This window comes from Dendrobium catenatum, unplaced genomic scaffold (assembly GCF_001605985.2).
Source record: "Dendrobium catenatum unplaced genomic scaffold, ASM160598v2 original_scaffold_74671, whole genome shotgun sequence".
Classification (NCBI taxonomy): domain Eukaryota; kingdom Viridiplantae; phylum Streptophyta; class Magnoliopsida; order Asparagales; family Orchidaceae; genus Dendrobium; species Dendrobium catenatum.
In genome coordinates this window covers 19,825-36,135 of record NW_021393117.1, presented here as the reverse complement: position 1 = coordinate 36,135, position 16,311 = coordinate 19,825, and the positions used below count along the sequence as shown (strand labels likewise).

Here is a 16,311-nt window from a genome sequence, read left to right as displayed (position 1 = left end):
TTGGGCTTAAATTTGGATTGAAAGAAATTTAAATTTGAATTGTCAGTTTTATTAGAAAATTATGATTGTATTCCTGAAGATTGAAGCCATATAGCCTGATCCTGCCTCAGAACCTAAGTCTAAATTAGGCACTGAAAATCAGTAAATCAAACTTAGCTAATGTAGTGCAAATATGAATTTACCCCAACTAGGATTTGAGAGCCAGCTAACCACCTAAGCGCTTTAAAATCATGTATCTTGTCACTTATGAAAGAGTTGTAGGGACGTTGTTTAGTTAAGTTTGAGGGAATATGGCCGACATCTAAAAAAGATCATAATTGGCCCTTGACTTATGTTGGGTGAAATAAAACTTAAAATAAAAAGCAATTAAATTTTTTTAAATACTTTTAAATTGATTTCTAATACAATACATAAAAATTGGCTCGATTAATGTTTGAAATTTGAATAAAGCAATTTTAAAAAAGTCTTAAAAAATAGATTTTATCCAGATTATACAGATTCCCCTTCACAGATATGCACCCACATAGGCCAGATGGTTTCCTAAAACCCGCAGGTAAAGAGGTACCTAACAAAGTAAAGAAGGTGCAATAAAATGCTATGCGAACTCCCGACAGTCCCGGTCTTACTTTTTAAATTCATTAGAATTTCTATGTTAGCTTAATTTTTTCAAAAAATTTAATTAAAGTAGAAAAAAAATTTAACGTGCCCTCACAAGCCTCCGATCGAGTTCCAGGCTAAATCAAATACGACATACAAGATCGCCAAAAAACAAAGAAAAGCAAATAATTTATATCGCAATCAACATCAAATAATCAGATAAATAATTAAATAATCAATTATTCATTATAGGTCAAGTTGAATTTCTAGAAGTAATTTAAGGGATATGGAATGCTTTATATCTACCCTGAAAGATGTAGTTGGTTACAAAAGAATACCTGAAAAACTTGGGGAGGTAATCGTATATAGAAAGAATCACTAAAAAAGGTTTTTCGTTTTCTTCTAAAGTCACGATGGATGTTGAAAATTATTTTTTTACAATTTATATTTTTTTCTATCGTAATTTATCTTTTCAGTTTTTCTTAGATTTTTTTATCTTACAACTTCATAATACTTAAAGCTTTTCTTTTGAGATATATGCTATGTCGATTACATGATATTAGTCGTAATTTTTATAAAATTGGGGAAATCTTTTCTATTTAATAAATTGCAGGCTTTCTGAAGCTATCATGTGTTTAATCTCCACCAATTGCCATTTAAATTAGTCGGGAGCCAATGATTCTCTTTGATAAGCGGGGAATGTGAAGGCTGATTGGGCTCTACTAAATAGAATTATATCTCTATTTATAGAGGCTCATATGGGAAGCATGAGCAGAGCTCTAAATAAGAAATGATTTAGAGCTTTTGCTTCTTTCTTCTCCAATAAGGGGAGTTCTGCCAAGCCCTTGCTCCCCTCAATTTGAGAGTAAGGGAATTCTCCATTTTACTCTACTCTCTATAATTATTCTTTTTTTTTTAAGTTATTGATATAAGAGTTTTGGATTCGATTTAATTTTCTCATTGAGTAGTCTTTTAAGTTAAAATGATGGAAATTTTGAGAGAAAATTTTAAAAAGAATGGGCATTTAAATTACATACATTTACTTCACTTTGATTTAATTCAAAATATATTTTAATTTTTATGATTTTATTAGTCTCCTTAAAAGTATTAAAGTTATTTTAATTTTCTTTATTAAATTTATGATTTTTCTGACTGAAAATTTTGAAGTCATTGGGACATGACAAGCATAAACTATTTTAATATCCTTCACCGTAAAGGAAAAAGTTGAGCTTACACAAACATGAATGCTTGTTTGATATTATGACTAATGTATTGGGTTTATTATGATTGCATTGATTTGTATTTGTAAGTCATTAGGTTTTTATGAGTGAAGAAGAGAGAAGGTCCGGGTGTTAAGTGAGAGAAAAAGATTTTTTAAATTTCAGTTTGGCACTGTTCGGCGGTTTTCCGATGGCGAAGAGTCGCCGAACAATATCGGCCGGTGGTCCAGGTGGCGGTCGTTAATCTGGAGGTTCGGTATTCTCTGTTCTATCATTTTTTAGTTCTTCTCCAACTTTCGGAGAGGGCTCGATGAGCGCAAATTTAAATCCATCTCTTCATGAAGCAAGATTGAAGGTGAAGAATGATAGACCATTCATCATTAATGAAGGTAAAAGTGTTTTGGTTGAAAGCAAATTCAAAGTTCCTAAGATTTCAAGTTTTACCCAGGAGCCTTTCTGTGAGGTTGCTTCAAATATTTATGCTTCATCGTCCATTGGTTCAATTTTAAAGGAAAGTGAAGGAGGTAATTCTGGTCCACTTAATGGTTATATTGTTGCATTAGACTATAATGCGACAACTTTGGACGTGAATGATCGTGGTGGTGAGGATGTTGCGGGTAAGGGTGTTGTGTGCAAAGCTATGTTGCACCGATACACCTATTTATGAAGGCGTGTTGTATTTGATACACCGATACACGGATACGCCTCTGATATGTGTCGGATACGACTTTGTCGTATCCAATTAAAATACTATTTGATTTCAAAAGGACGCACGTATTCGATACGTGTGTCCGTTCGAATACGTGCGTCCGTTGAAAAACAAAAAAAAATTGAAGGAAGACCCATCGTATTTACTTCTGCGGCTACGAGCGAGGTTCTCTCATTCCTGAGATAGATTTGAGTCTCTTGATGATATGAGAATATTAGAAATTGCTAATCTTTCACTAGATGAGCCTAAATTAGAAGCTATGATATTTATTGAAGATGATATAGAAGTTCAAAGATAAACCACTGAAGAAGCTAATCATATCATTCCTTCTATTGAATGTTGAAACTTCAAGTTCTAGACAATTTATGTTTATGCTTTTGTTGTTGTACTAAACATTTAATGCTTACTTTTATTTTGATATTATAAGCTACAAGGCTACAAATTATGTTACTTTCAATTTCTTAATTTTTACGAATAATTTATAAATTATAATATTGTGTCCGCGCCATACCCGTATCCTATATTTTTAATAATTAATGTGTCCCATATTCGTATCATGTCGTATATGTGTCATCGTATCTGTATCGGTGCAACATAAATGCAAACCTGAGGTTCAACAGCTAAGACTGATTCTGGAGTATTGGCAAATGATATGGATAAGGTTCGGCACTATGAATTATGGGGGAAGAAGATTTAAAAATCTAGGAGCTAGAAGACCTGGATTTCATGGGGTGACTGGGTGAGCAATATTGAATTTAAATCCTCTGTTTATAAGGAGTCTAGTAGAAAAAAAAAAATTGTTTTTGATGTGTTGGTGTCTAATGGAGGAGATGCTTCAAATTCAATTTTGGGAGATGTGCTTTTCAACCTAAAGTTGTTCGTGATAGTGTTGTGGAAGAGGTTCTGGGAGATGTTCATTCTCAAGCTGAAGTTGTTCATGTTCGTAATTGTGCAGTACAAGCGGGTGCTGTAGAGTCTGATTTCGATATGGTTGTTAAGGCTATTCCTGCGGATAATAATAAGTTTTATATGAGATTAGTGAGGGGGAAATAAACCCGGGTGGTGTAGTTGATGGTTTGTCTCTGATTTTGTCAGTCAAAGGTGATGTTGTGGATGTTGTTGGTATAGAAGAATATGTGAAGATCGATTCTTCTGGGTTTAAGGAAGAGAGGGCTTTTAATGTTAAGAAGAAACTTTCCAAAGAACTCAGAGATTTGGGTCCTATAATGTTATATTTCAGCAATAGGAAATTGGATGGCAAGTTGAAAGATAGAGCGGGGAATTCTTCCCCTCTTCATCAATGAAGACATTTATTGCTGTCTGGAATTGTATAGTAGCTAGAAAGAGGCTTCTCTATATCTCAAAGAGTTTGTTAGGGAGCATGGGGTTTTTTTGTAAGTTTGTTGGAAACTAAGATAACTTCAATTGATAAAAGAGAAATTAATGCATTGATGGGTGCGGATTGGGATTAATTTCAAGTTCCCTCAGATGGTTTATCTGAAGGAACTTTAATGCTTTGGAAAACCAGTGTAGCTTTATTTATTGTTTTGGAGTCTTCTTTCCCATTTGTTATTGGTAAATTATAGGTATTAAATAAACATGTATGGATGATTTCTTCAGTTTATAGCTTTATTTTCTATTTTGGAGTCTTCTTTCCAATTTTTTATTGATAAATTATAAATATTAAATAAACGTGTTTGGATGATTTCTTCAGTTTATGGGAGCAAAGACGTTTACAAGATAATGGAATTATGAAGTAGTTGGAAGTTTATTCTTCCAAAAATCTGCCTATGATAGTAGGTGGAGATTTTAATTGTCTTTTATCAAAGGAAGACAAGTGGGGTGAGAAGAGATTTATTTTTTCCCAACCTAACAAGATGTATGCCTTTTTGGCTAATAATGACCTACATGAAGTTAGGTATATTGGTCCAAAATTTACTTGGTATAACAACAAGGTTGGTGAGGCTCGAATTCTGGAGAAGCTGGAAAGATGTTCTTTGAATTCAGCAGCATTCAATTCGTCTCATCGAATGGTGGTTAGACATCTACCTAGAGATACTTCTGACCATTGTCCGATTGTATTAAATCTTTTGGAGCTAATTCCAGTGGCTAAAAAAGGGATGTTTCGTTGAAGGAAGTTGAAGAGATGTGAATCAAGCCAATGCTAACATAGCTCCTAGTAAGGATGGTATTTCCTATTCCTTTCTCAAAACTTATTAGAGTATTATTAAGGAAGAGTTTTGGGATGCTATTAACCAGTTTTTTTATTCTAGTAAAATGAATGCATAGTGGAAAGATACATTAGTGGTGCTTATACCGAAGGTGAACAATCTTATGTTTCCATCCAATTATAAACCAATCAGCCTTTGTAAAACAGTCTACAAGGTGGTTGCTAAGGTCCTTCTGAATATATTGATTCTCATTATGACAAAGCTGATTTCGGTTGAGCAAGCTACTTTCATTAAGGGAAGATCGTTGTTAGATCATGTGCTTGTTGCTCAGGAAGCTTTCTACAAGTTAAGATTTTCTAAATCTTCTAATGGTTTAGTTTCTTTCAAAATTGATATGGAGCAAGCGTATGATTGCATGCGTTGGGACTCCTTGAGGAGAGTTTTGGAGTATTTCGGTTTCCCTATGAAGTTCTCCAATCTTATTATGGAATGTGTGGAAAATCCTAGGTTCTCCTTGATGATTAATGGTACTTCTTCTAATTGGATAAATGCTAGAAGCAGCTTTCATCAAGGTTGTCATTTCTCACCTTTCTTGTATATTCTTTGCTCTCAACTTTTATCAAATGCTCTTATTGAGAAAGGTGAAACTATTGGAGTTCGAATTTGTCCAAATGGCACAAGGTTTTCTCACTTGTTATATGCAAATTATACAATATAATTTCTAAAGCTAGTAAGAAGGTTGTGAAGAAGGTTAACTGTGTTTTGATGGATTTCTGTGATTGGACGGGTCAAAGAATTAACTTTAATAAGTCTGCTATTCTTTTTGGTAAGTCTGTTAAGAGGAGGAGAAGGATAGCCATTACACGTATTCTGGAAATGAAAAAAGTTAGAGAATTCAAATATCTTGGCGTAAAAATTGCTTTGAGGATACTAGTACGTGCTGATTTCCAATTCATTATTGACAAAACTGTGAAATGCTAAATATTTGGGGAAGTAAGTTCATTTCATTGGCAGGAAAGTTTATTCTTATGAAATCAGTTAGGTTATCTTATCCTACTTTTCATTGTACGGATTCTCTTGTCCCTAAAGGAGTTCTAGATGAGATTGACAATATGCGTAGAAGTTTTATTTGGAATAACCAAGGTGGAAGGCTTGGCCTTCATTATATTAGTTGGAATGTGTTGTGTAAACCTATTAAGTGGGGAGGTCATGGTCTCCATTCTTGTGCTAGAAGGTTGGACCTTTGAGAACTAACTTAACTTGGGAATTTTTTCAAGAAAAGGATTCATTGTCACATAAAACTCTGGTTCCGAAATATGTTTCTTGGTTGAATCAGGTTGGAACATATAAGGGAGGCTCGGTTGCTTGGAAAATTATCTCTAAAGGTGGAAGATTTTTGAATTTGATTGTTAGGTCGGAAATTGCAATTGGCAGCTCTATAGATGTGTATAAGGATGTTTGGATTTGGGATAAATGCATTAATAAATGGCCAACGTTTGTGGCATCTCCGGATTCAGAGGGATTAACCATGGATAAGCTCATTGTAGACGGTGTTTGGGCTGTTTAGGAGCTATGTATGATCTTCGGCTTGGAGCTTGTGAAGCTAATATGTCAAATTCAAATTATGCCAGATATAGTTGAGGATATAATGGAACTGTTATTTCAAAAGCCGGGGAAATCGATTTCTGCAATGATTTCTGAAGTTTTAATGCAAGTTCAACCTTGTGCTCTTTACTAGAACTGGATTAAAAAGGCTAAACTTATGCCTTGAGTTGAGGTGTTTTGGTGGCGTGTGTTTAATAATGCTATTCCAACCTTTCAATTCCTTTCGTATAGGAGATTGCAAAATGATTTTTCTTATCCTAGAAGTTGCAATGCTATTGAAGATATAGATCATGTGACTACAAATTGCTTGAAGCTACTGGAGGTTTTTAAACATTAAATGGTTGGGACTTTGGTATTCCATATTTCGACACATTTGAAGAATGTTGTTAGTGGTTGATCCGGCTTAGTTCAAGTAATGTGTTCTTAATTTGTATTGCATTGTTGATTATCTTTCTTGAAAGACTAGGAATAAATATATTCATGAAGGTATTAAAGATAGCTCTTCTCTGATTGTTGTTCAATCGGAGAGCTTTACTTCATATTCTTCCTCGGGGTATGGTTGCAATTCGGGTAACTGGGGTGTTAATCAATCGAACAGGCTGTTGAATAATTGGCACCCTCCTCCACCCAATTGGACCAAAGTAAATGTTGATGCTTCTCTACTGCCTACATATAAAGCCGGGATTAGAGGTGTATTTTGGAATAGCAAAGGCAGATTTCTACTAGCTTTTGGGATGAATTTTGATCATTGGGATATTGCTCGGTTGGAACTTTTAGCTATTCAAACTTTAAATAATGTTATTAAGGATTGGATGTTCATCTATAAGAGAATTATCATTGATAGTGATAGTTATAATATAATTAAATTCCTTCTACATTCAGCTTAGAAGGGTGGTCAGTGGATAAAGGACTTTGCTTTCTTAAAGGACTTCAATCATGTTATTTTCAATTGTGTTGATAGGAACTGTAATAAGTTAGTGGATTTATTTGTTAACTATGCTATGTTTGGTGATTTTCTTTGGGAGGATTATAGTTGTAATAAGGTCCCTCCTTTTACTAGCTTGTTAAAAGGAGGAACTTGAAACTATTTGCTTCATAGGTTGTAATTATTTTATTTATTTATTTAATGCAATTAATTTGCTTTGTCAAAAATAAATAAATTTAAAATAATACAAAATGTAATATTCTTGACTTTTCTTCTTTGATTAAATTCAAGAACATATAAAAGGGCAAACAATGCATGAAAAGAGCTGGCAAAATGCACTTGATGATGCATCGGCTAATAAAGCAAAAAAAAAGTCTTTTTATTCAATCTTATTATCCAACTTCAAGATATCCATATAATATAGTTTTCTTGGTCTGTATTGTAAATTTTTTTTTATAAGTGAAAATTCATGTGCAATGATAGTACCTAATATATTTTCATAATTTGTTTTTTAAAAAATTTAGTTATTAATAATTTGGATTTTTGTATTTTTTATTGATCTATTTCTTAATTAATATGTGATTTAAGAAATTATTTTAATAAAAAATTAATATCATTAGGCATTCCAATCATGTCTAAAATAATTTTCAACCATACATATTAACAAATAATTATATATTATATATATATATATAATATATATATTATATATATATACTATATTTATATATATATATCTATACCATGTTTTTTTTTTTTTTTTTGCTAAGTTTTATAATGGATGTTATATTTATGTCAAAAAAAATAAATCAATTAGGAACCTTCTTATATATAAATTTGTTTCTTACTTCTCATCTAATTTTAATGATTGTATCTGAAGATTAATAGAATTTTATATGCCAATTGATTATGTATAAATTATCTATGAATATGAAAATATTGCATGTAATATTGTTATAGTATTTAACAATAATGATATAACATGTGAAGTGGAGTGGCTAGGTCAAGTCGGCTAAAACGGCTAGGTCGGCAAGGCTGGGTCGCATTTGATCAGATTGGAGCGGCTAGGTCGACACTTGCAGAAGATCGATCAAGTGGAGGAGTTCGCAACAGGAAGAGGCGTCGTAGTCGGAGGCAGGAGATCAGAAGGGAAGAGAAGTTTGGCCATGGGTTTGGATTTGGAAGAGGCTTCTGGTTGACGAAAAAGGTTCGAATGCTTGCGTATAGGGAGAAGAAGAAGCGGGATTTTAGTAGGTCTCGTGCGTTGAAGCCGTGAGAAAGAAACAGAGAGCCAATTGGCTCTCGTTTTATCAATGAATGTAGAGGCGGGCTGGAGGTTTTTGTCGAGGATTTGATGCAAGCGGCGCCGATTGTGCAGAACTACGGATGTTATAGCAAGCGGCATGTATGGTTTCAGCGGGTAAACATATTAAGCCCCTTTTTTATTTTACTTTTCTTTGTATTCTGCAGTGGAGTTCAACATTTTTGTTGATTTAAATGAGTTTAGTTGGGCTTATACTTGCTTCAATTAATTAATAATCAATTTTTTTAGTAGGATTAGTGCTCAAATTTGATCCATTAGAATTCTCAAATTTATTTTTCATCATTATACAAAGTTCAATTGCTAACCAAATCAAATACCAATAAATTTATATTTAGCTAAAGTTTTTATTTACAACAACAACAATATCAAGCCTTTATCTCAATACACGGGGTCAGCTACATGAATACTTTTTCTCTATTATGTCATGTTAATTACATGATGTGAATGAAACTTAAGTGAATAAAATAGTCTACCTACATTATATTTGGGTCGACTATTACCTATGATTGTATTGGCTTCCCTTTAAGAGTGTCTAGTCTCATTTTGCTCTGTCATGTAGTTGGTCATAATTGTTTGTTTATCATGAAGAGTAGTTTTCGCTCAAGGTTTTACAAGGTGAGTGATCAGCAAGCAATGGTAGAATTAAGTAGACTATTACCTCTCACTCTTTGTCTTTCCAGATTTAGGAAAATTACTATTCAACTATGCATAACATGAAAATTTTTCTCTTTAACTTCTACAATTAAGCATATTATAGAAGTTTTGCCTCTTCTAATTTCCATTAAAACAATAGTCAAGCGCATCTTTAATTTTCCAAAGAAGGCCAGTATTTCAAATGAATATTCAGGGATGATTCATGCCACAGTTCTAAGAAAAGAAAAAGAAAATAAATAAAGAATTATATAGAAGACAACAAATAGTTGATAGCTTTCTTTTCAAGTAGACATTTCATTGTAGCAAACAAATTTTGCATGAATAAAATGTTGGGGAATGGTCAAGCAATGATACTATTGAAATAAATTTCAGTAAATGCCAAAAGGATCGACATTTTGAACAATTCATGGATGCTCAAGTAGTTTGTGAAATGGGAGACGTGAGGATTCTATGACGAGCATCTGACCAAAATGTTGAAAGCTTCTTAAATGTAATAAGATTGCAAAAACAATATAAAGAAAACATTGTAAAATCAGATAGGGAGGTCCTGGGTATGTACCTTGCCTATCAGGTCCTTTGCAGCTGAAGAGACTATGAGTTTTGGGGGAAATTTGAGATCAACTTTAATGATTCTACATTTAGAGCAAATTAATATCATGAAGCATTACTTGATGGAAAGAGCGTGAATCCAAGTTTCTTTTTCCAATCATCATTGGCAATTCCAAAGATGCTTTTATCATTCTAAACTTGAAACCAGTGTGCAGAAGGAAGTTAAAACAACTTTAAGTACAAACATATCAATAGTCAAATTGTTGAGTTGAGAAGAAACAAAATCAAGCTAACCTTCTGCGTGTATCTAAGTGCTCCTTGGCCTCAAATGGTGGTACACCACAGAGAAACTCATAGCATAGAATCCCCAAGCTCCAAATATCTACACTTTCCACTGCAACTAGAAATTTTAGTATTAATCGTCCATCAGGAAAGATATGCAAAATGCCATCAACATGAGCTATTACCCATTTCAGGTGGAAGGTAATCTAAAGTGCCACACATTGTCAATCAAATGTGTGAACTGAACACCCAAAATCTGCTATCTTTACATCACCCTATCCAAAAGTAAACCGACATATATATATATATATAAACATCTGAACAAGCGATTTGAGATCAAACCAATCACATTCACTCCAAGTAGTAGATTCTTTGGTTTGATATCTCGATGAATGACATGTTTTCCATGCAAGTAGATAAGCGCTCGAGCTAAAGATGATATATACTGGATAATCAATATAAGTATAAAAATTTAACATAATTTTCATCTACAAATTCCATGATTGAGATCCAATCACAAATTCAGTGGAGTACTTACTGTTGTTGTAGGTCTCGCACTGAAATATTTGCACCGCTATGGTTCCTTGTGAAGTTCTCCTTTTGTTGCATATTCTAGTATCAAATAAACTCTAGTCTACAGCAAAATAGAATGACGAAAATAAAATTAAGGTAACTTTTCAAAGTTGTAAGCTAAGCTGATTTGAAGCTGCATCGATTACAGTTAAGAATTTTAACCTGATCATAGAAGTACCCATATAAACGCAGTATATTAAGGCATCTATGATGACTCTGAATTTCTACCTCTCTTCGAATCTGATGTTCAACCTGAAACTGCTTTAGCTAACTCTAGGATTGAAATTTCATTGCTACTATATGATTACTGTATAATGAAGGTCTGCAAGTTAGTAGTATTAAAAAAATAGTCATCCAACAAAGAATGGGTTTATTTGATGGTTCATTGTGGTCTCCACGCAATAAGAAATCTCAGAATAGTGAATATATCTCTAATTCGTTCAAGTTATTATTAACAAGCATGTACCTTCTTTTCTCTAGCCAAATACACATGACTAAACTTTCCTCTCCCTAATAGCTTCCCAATTTCAAAATCATTCATTGTCCATCTTTTCTCCCTGGTTGAAACTTTTGAAGAAGACTGTCAAATATGTAATAAAGAAAGAAGTATGGTCATGCCTCAAATGCATAAAAAATTAAACCTACAAATACTAAAATCCCCTTTCAAGAGAGAATAGAATGTTCTCCTCATCGTGGCCCTTTTTCCCAACTATCAGTAATTTCCTTTATGAACCATCCTTACCATTTCATTAATTTTATCAAAACATAAGGGTGCAATAGTCATCTAACTATACATCAACTTCTCGGTGAGTATTGTTTGACAAGTTTATCTTTTCTATTGACATTCATTCATGTTGAATTTTACATGAGATGTTAAATGTATGGAAATATTTTTTTTTCACAATTTCAGGCATCTTTTCTTGCTTCCATGCCTTCCACATACATTTTATTTACTCTTTTATTGGTATGCATTTTGTTTACTGTTATACTTCTGAAATCTATGCAATACAAATCTTTGTTTTTTAAATGCCAAGTACACAAACAAATTTTCATCTCCATAATGGTCTCATTTTCAAAACCAATCAAAATCCATCATTTTCCATGGTTGAAACTTTTGAAGAAGACTAACAAATATATAATAAAGCAAAAATGGTCATGCCTCAACTTGAGGAAAAAGCAGAAAAATCTAATAATTTAAAAAGTCCTTTTCAAGAGATAATAACAACCTTGTCTCCTATTCATCACCTGAATTCCCATCTATCTTTAGTTGTCACCATAAATCATCTTTTTCCATTCAATAAGTGCCATATAAGCCAAGAAAAATGTTGGAAAACACTTGCTCGAAGATAGAGTGGCTATGCTAGTAATTTTATCAAAACTTAAGTGCACTTACATGTAAGTACTCACAAACTTTTAGGTGACAAGTTTATTTTTTCTCTTCACATTCATTCATGTTGAGTTTCACATGTGACATTAACTTCAGTTTATGAAAATCTTATTCACAATTTTTAGCATATTTTCTTTCTCATACCTTTAACATGCATTCTATCTATCATTCTTTGATAAATATATTGTTAATTTTTGTACTCACAAAATATATGTAATACAGTCATTTCTCACTATATGCTGTGAATATGTATAGAGATCAATTTCTCAATTTTTCTCTCATGCAATTTTGATTTTAATGCCACTTTAAAACCATGAAAAGCTTCATTAAGATTTGGAAAAATTTTGAATTTAATTTTGAAGTGTGATGGATGTGAAATTTACGATCAAATTTACATTTTATATAGTATCATACCTACCACCTTATGTTGCTATATGAAAAGAGATGAAAACAATATACATTTCTCCATTCAAGGCATTGACTTTTATTGGTTGACTATCTAAAATGATAAATGAAAGTAGCTCTTAATGGTTGACTTTCTAGAATGATTAAGGAAAGTAGCAGGAGGTCAAGTTCATGAGGCCATTGGTGTGATTCAGCAAACAGAACAAACGCATTAAGAGTGCAGTCACTTTCAGAAAGGTGATGATAGTCTGGTGTAAGGGCTTGCAAACAAAATAATGAAGGAAAGTAAAGGAACTCATGTCATATGCAAAATATGTATCATGTATATATCTTGTATAATATTAGATTATTTTTCTTGAGATTTCTATGTAGTTTGGTTATTTTGTGTTGTTGCTTTAAAAAATCAAGAGAGAGAAAAGTGACAATAGAGAGAGAGAGAGAGAGAGAGAGAATTTCTTGTTTTCAGCTTCAAGTTTAGTTATCAATTAAATTATCAAACATGCATATATATTTGTCTTCCACAATCTTTAATCAGGATTCATCTAATTTCCTTGATGAAAACAATATCATGACATTTTGTGATGGGTGAATATGAATCATTTATCAGAGCATCTCCAATCGAAAATCTCATGTTTTACTCCAAAATGCCGTGAAACTACAAAATGTCGTGATTCATCTACAATCGAACTCCATTTTTCACCCTTTTGCAAACAACGGTCGTCTCTTCTTTCCCGCGGCAAGTTCGGTAGATAGATAAAAATGCCGGAGATGAACAGTGCAACGCCAATATTGGCGTCCCACTGTTCACCTGCAGCCAAATAGCGGAAATTTTGTGGTTCGGTTGGAGCTGGCCAGGAACGCCATTCAAGCGTTTGGAGTTCGGTTGGAGATGCCCTCACAAAGTCTTTTCAGTTGTTTTTTGTTCCATCTTGAAAAACGTTGAATTCGTTCACCCTACACAAGCCCACTAGATGTTTGCACTAACCTTTAACTATTCCATTAACCATTTGCTTGTTTTGGGTTAGCTAAAACACAAGACAAAATAAAGGAGTTCAGATAGCCACTTCATATAAATTTGGCACGCCATGTTTATTAAATTTTGTTGAAAGAGAACAATTCAGTGGGTTAACTCTTATCAGCAAGCTGACAACTTAATAAAATAAGAAACAAATCCAGAAGAACTCAAGAAAATAAGCAACTAGCGGACAACCCAGAGTATAAACAACAAAATAGAGCATCAATATACATCATAGCAACAGAACCACATAGAAACATGGATCAAGGCCAAAAAACCCATAAAATGCCAAATTATATAAACAGAGAACAGTAAGACCGAGAAACAGAGCTAGCATCCACCAGTTACCTTAAGTCAATGTAACAGACCGAATCAGCAGAACAAACATAACAACAGCAAGAGAGAACCAAATTTTACAATCACTCATGTTTTAACAGTTAATTCCCCACTCCATCTCATTTCTCCAAAAGTTACAGTGGGAAATTGCCGTTAGGAAGCAAATCGGAGAAAGAATGATATAACGGAAAAATCACAGGACTAACAGAAAAATCTAAACTTGCCGCAAATAGACCTAGCAGCGCAAACCAAATCAAGTCGTAAATGACAAAAAAGGGAGCATAATGAAGAAATAAAATCAACAACCACTGCTATCGCATTTCTCGAAAGTAATTGACCCAAGAAAATCGCAGGTAAATATACCTGAGCTCTCGATCTCAAGTGATTGCCGGTGGTACCGAAGAAAATGACGACGAAGTCTTGTGCATCTCCAACCGAAAACCCCATTTTTAACTCGAAAATGGCGGAAAACATCAAAATGCCGCAATTCATCTCCAATGGAACTCCATTTCTCAGAGCGAGGACTGTTCACCCGCATGCCATTGGTGTATTTTTTAGCGATTCATTGGAGCAAAAAGTCACTCCATACACCCGAATGCAATTCGGCTGGAGAAGCGAGGCCGCGTAGAAGTTCGGCTGGAGAAGCGAGGCCGCGTAGAAGGACTAGGGCATCGAAAGGGAAGAGATAGCGAGTAGTGATCCGAGGATCGTCAAAATGAACGACCGATGACATATATGGGAGACTGCTAATGTGAAAAAGCAATGACACTTGTCATTAGTTAATTTGGCAATCTTGAATTTAGTGTAACAAGCCATTCACGTGATATAGAATCCTTGGAAAATTGTCCGTTATAAATCATAATCACTTTTGTTATGGGCGCTATTGTTGGGCCCACGTAGACGAGCTGCCCTTTTTTTTAACAGGATAATTATCTGCTATCATCTTTTGAAAAAGAGTTTAACCACGTAACAAATTTATTGGCTGACCAAAAAGAGGCATACCATAGAAACTTCATGGCCCACAATTTCATATATTTTATGACATGGGATCAATTCGACAGTTAGAAAGAATTTATTTTGCAATGGGAGCTTTAAATTATGTGATTTAGAAAAAAAAATTAAGATTATGCATTAGAAGAGGAATATATTTTATGATTTATTATTTACTATTTTAAAACTTTTAAAATAATATTATATTAAAAAATATATAGAGAGTGTGATAAAGATGTTAAGTATTGAATTATATTATCTTTATTCATAATTTTTAATAAAATCTTAAAATTTTAATTATTTTATTTTTCTCATAATTAATAATAAAAATATAATAAATTTTATATTGATATAAGAAAATTATAGCAATACATATTTATGATGAGATTAATATTTTTTTTCTCATTTCTTTCTAAAAACTTTTTAGCTAATTATATTCCTTTTATTTTTCTTTTATCAATTAATTATAATTAAATATATTTGTTTCAACTCATAGTTTTTTTTTTTCAACTCATAGTTGATGTAATAGAATAACAAAAATGTATATTTTTAGTTTATTGAGATATTTTTAGGAAGTAAATAACAAAAATTGCACGGCATATGTATTTTCTTCTTATTTGGAGATGTTTGGTATAAGAAAAATGAATTTAAATAAATGTTATTTCATTATAATACATAAAGTTGGGCATATTTTTAATAATTTAGCTAAATAAAAAGAAAATGCATGTTTTAAATAATTCTAAATTAAATAAAAAGAAAAGGCATATTTTGAGTCATTTTAACTTAATAAAAAGATTAAAATTTATTGAATGAAATTTTATATTTAATGGTAGAGTATTGCTTTTTTTTTAAAGAAAGCATAAAAGCTTTATTAAAGGAACTAAAAAACTGAATTACAACTTGCTAATATCCGACTCTTCCTCTAAAAAACTAATAAAGGAATGGGGATATTGCTCCAAGCTTCATCATCACAAAGAAATGAATTAAAACAAGCATAGTTGGCACAAAGATCTGCTAACTTATTGCTCCCCCTATCAACACAATTAAAAATTACAAAATGAAAATCTTTTATAAAAGAGATATCCATAGAATCTTTATTACCTGTCTCCACCGCTTCCTTGATCAATTTGATTGCATTCTTGTTGTCACCTTCAATAATCAAATATTTGTATTCCAACATTCATTCTTTAATCACATGCTTTAAAGAAATGATGGCCTGGAGTTCCAAGGCAGCTGAATCCCAATGAATGAGAGCATTGCCGAAAGCCAATAGTAACCTTCCATGATGATCTCTAAATACTCCTCCTATACCGGCCTTGTAAGAATTGTGTAGAACAACATCTATGTTGACTTTGATCAAATCAGGTGGAGGAGGGTGCCAAGTATTAAACAACTTTGATGGTTGATTAGCATCCTCGATACCTGAGCTTGAGCAAGTAAAAAATTTGTAGCTTGTAGTAATACTTAGTGTATCTGAAGCAATTATTACCGGACTAGGTGCTTTCCTCTCATGTACAAACTGATTCCATGCCTTCCAAGATAGGTAAATCGTATTATAGAATAAGCTCA

At 32.9% G+C, this 16,311-nt stretch overlaps 1 pseudogene; it reads right to left on the bottom strand.

The window, feature by feature from the left end:
* Window positions 1-14,442, bottom strand: part of LOC110102012 — a 33,894-nt pseudogene extending 19,452 nt beyond the window's left edge.
* Between the last annotated feature and the right edge of the window lie 1,869 nt (window positions 14,443-16,311).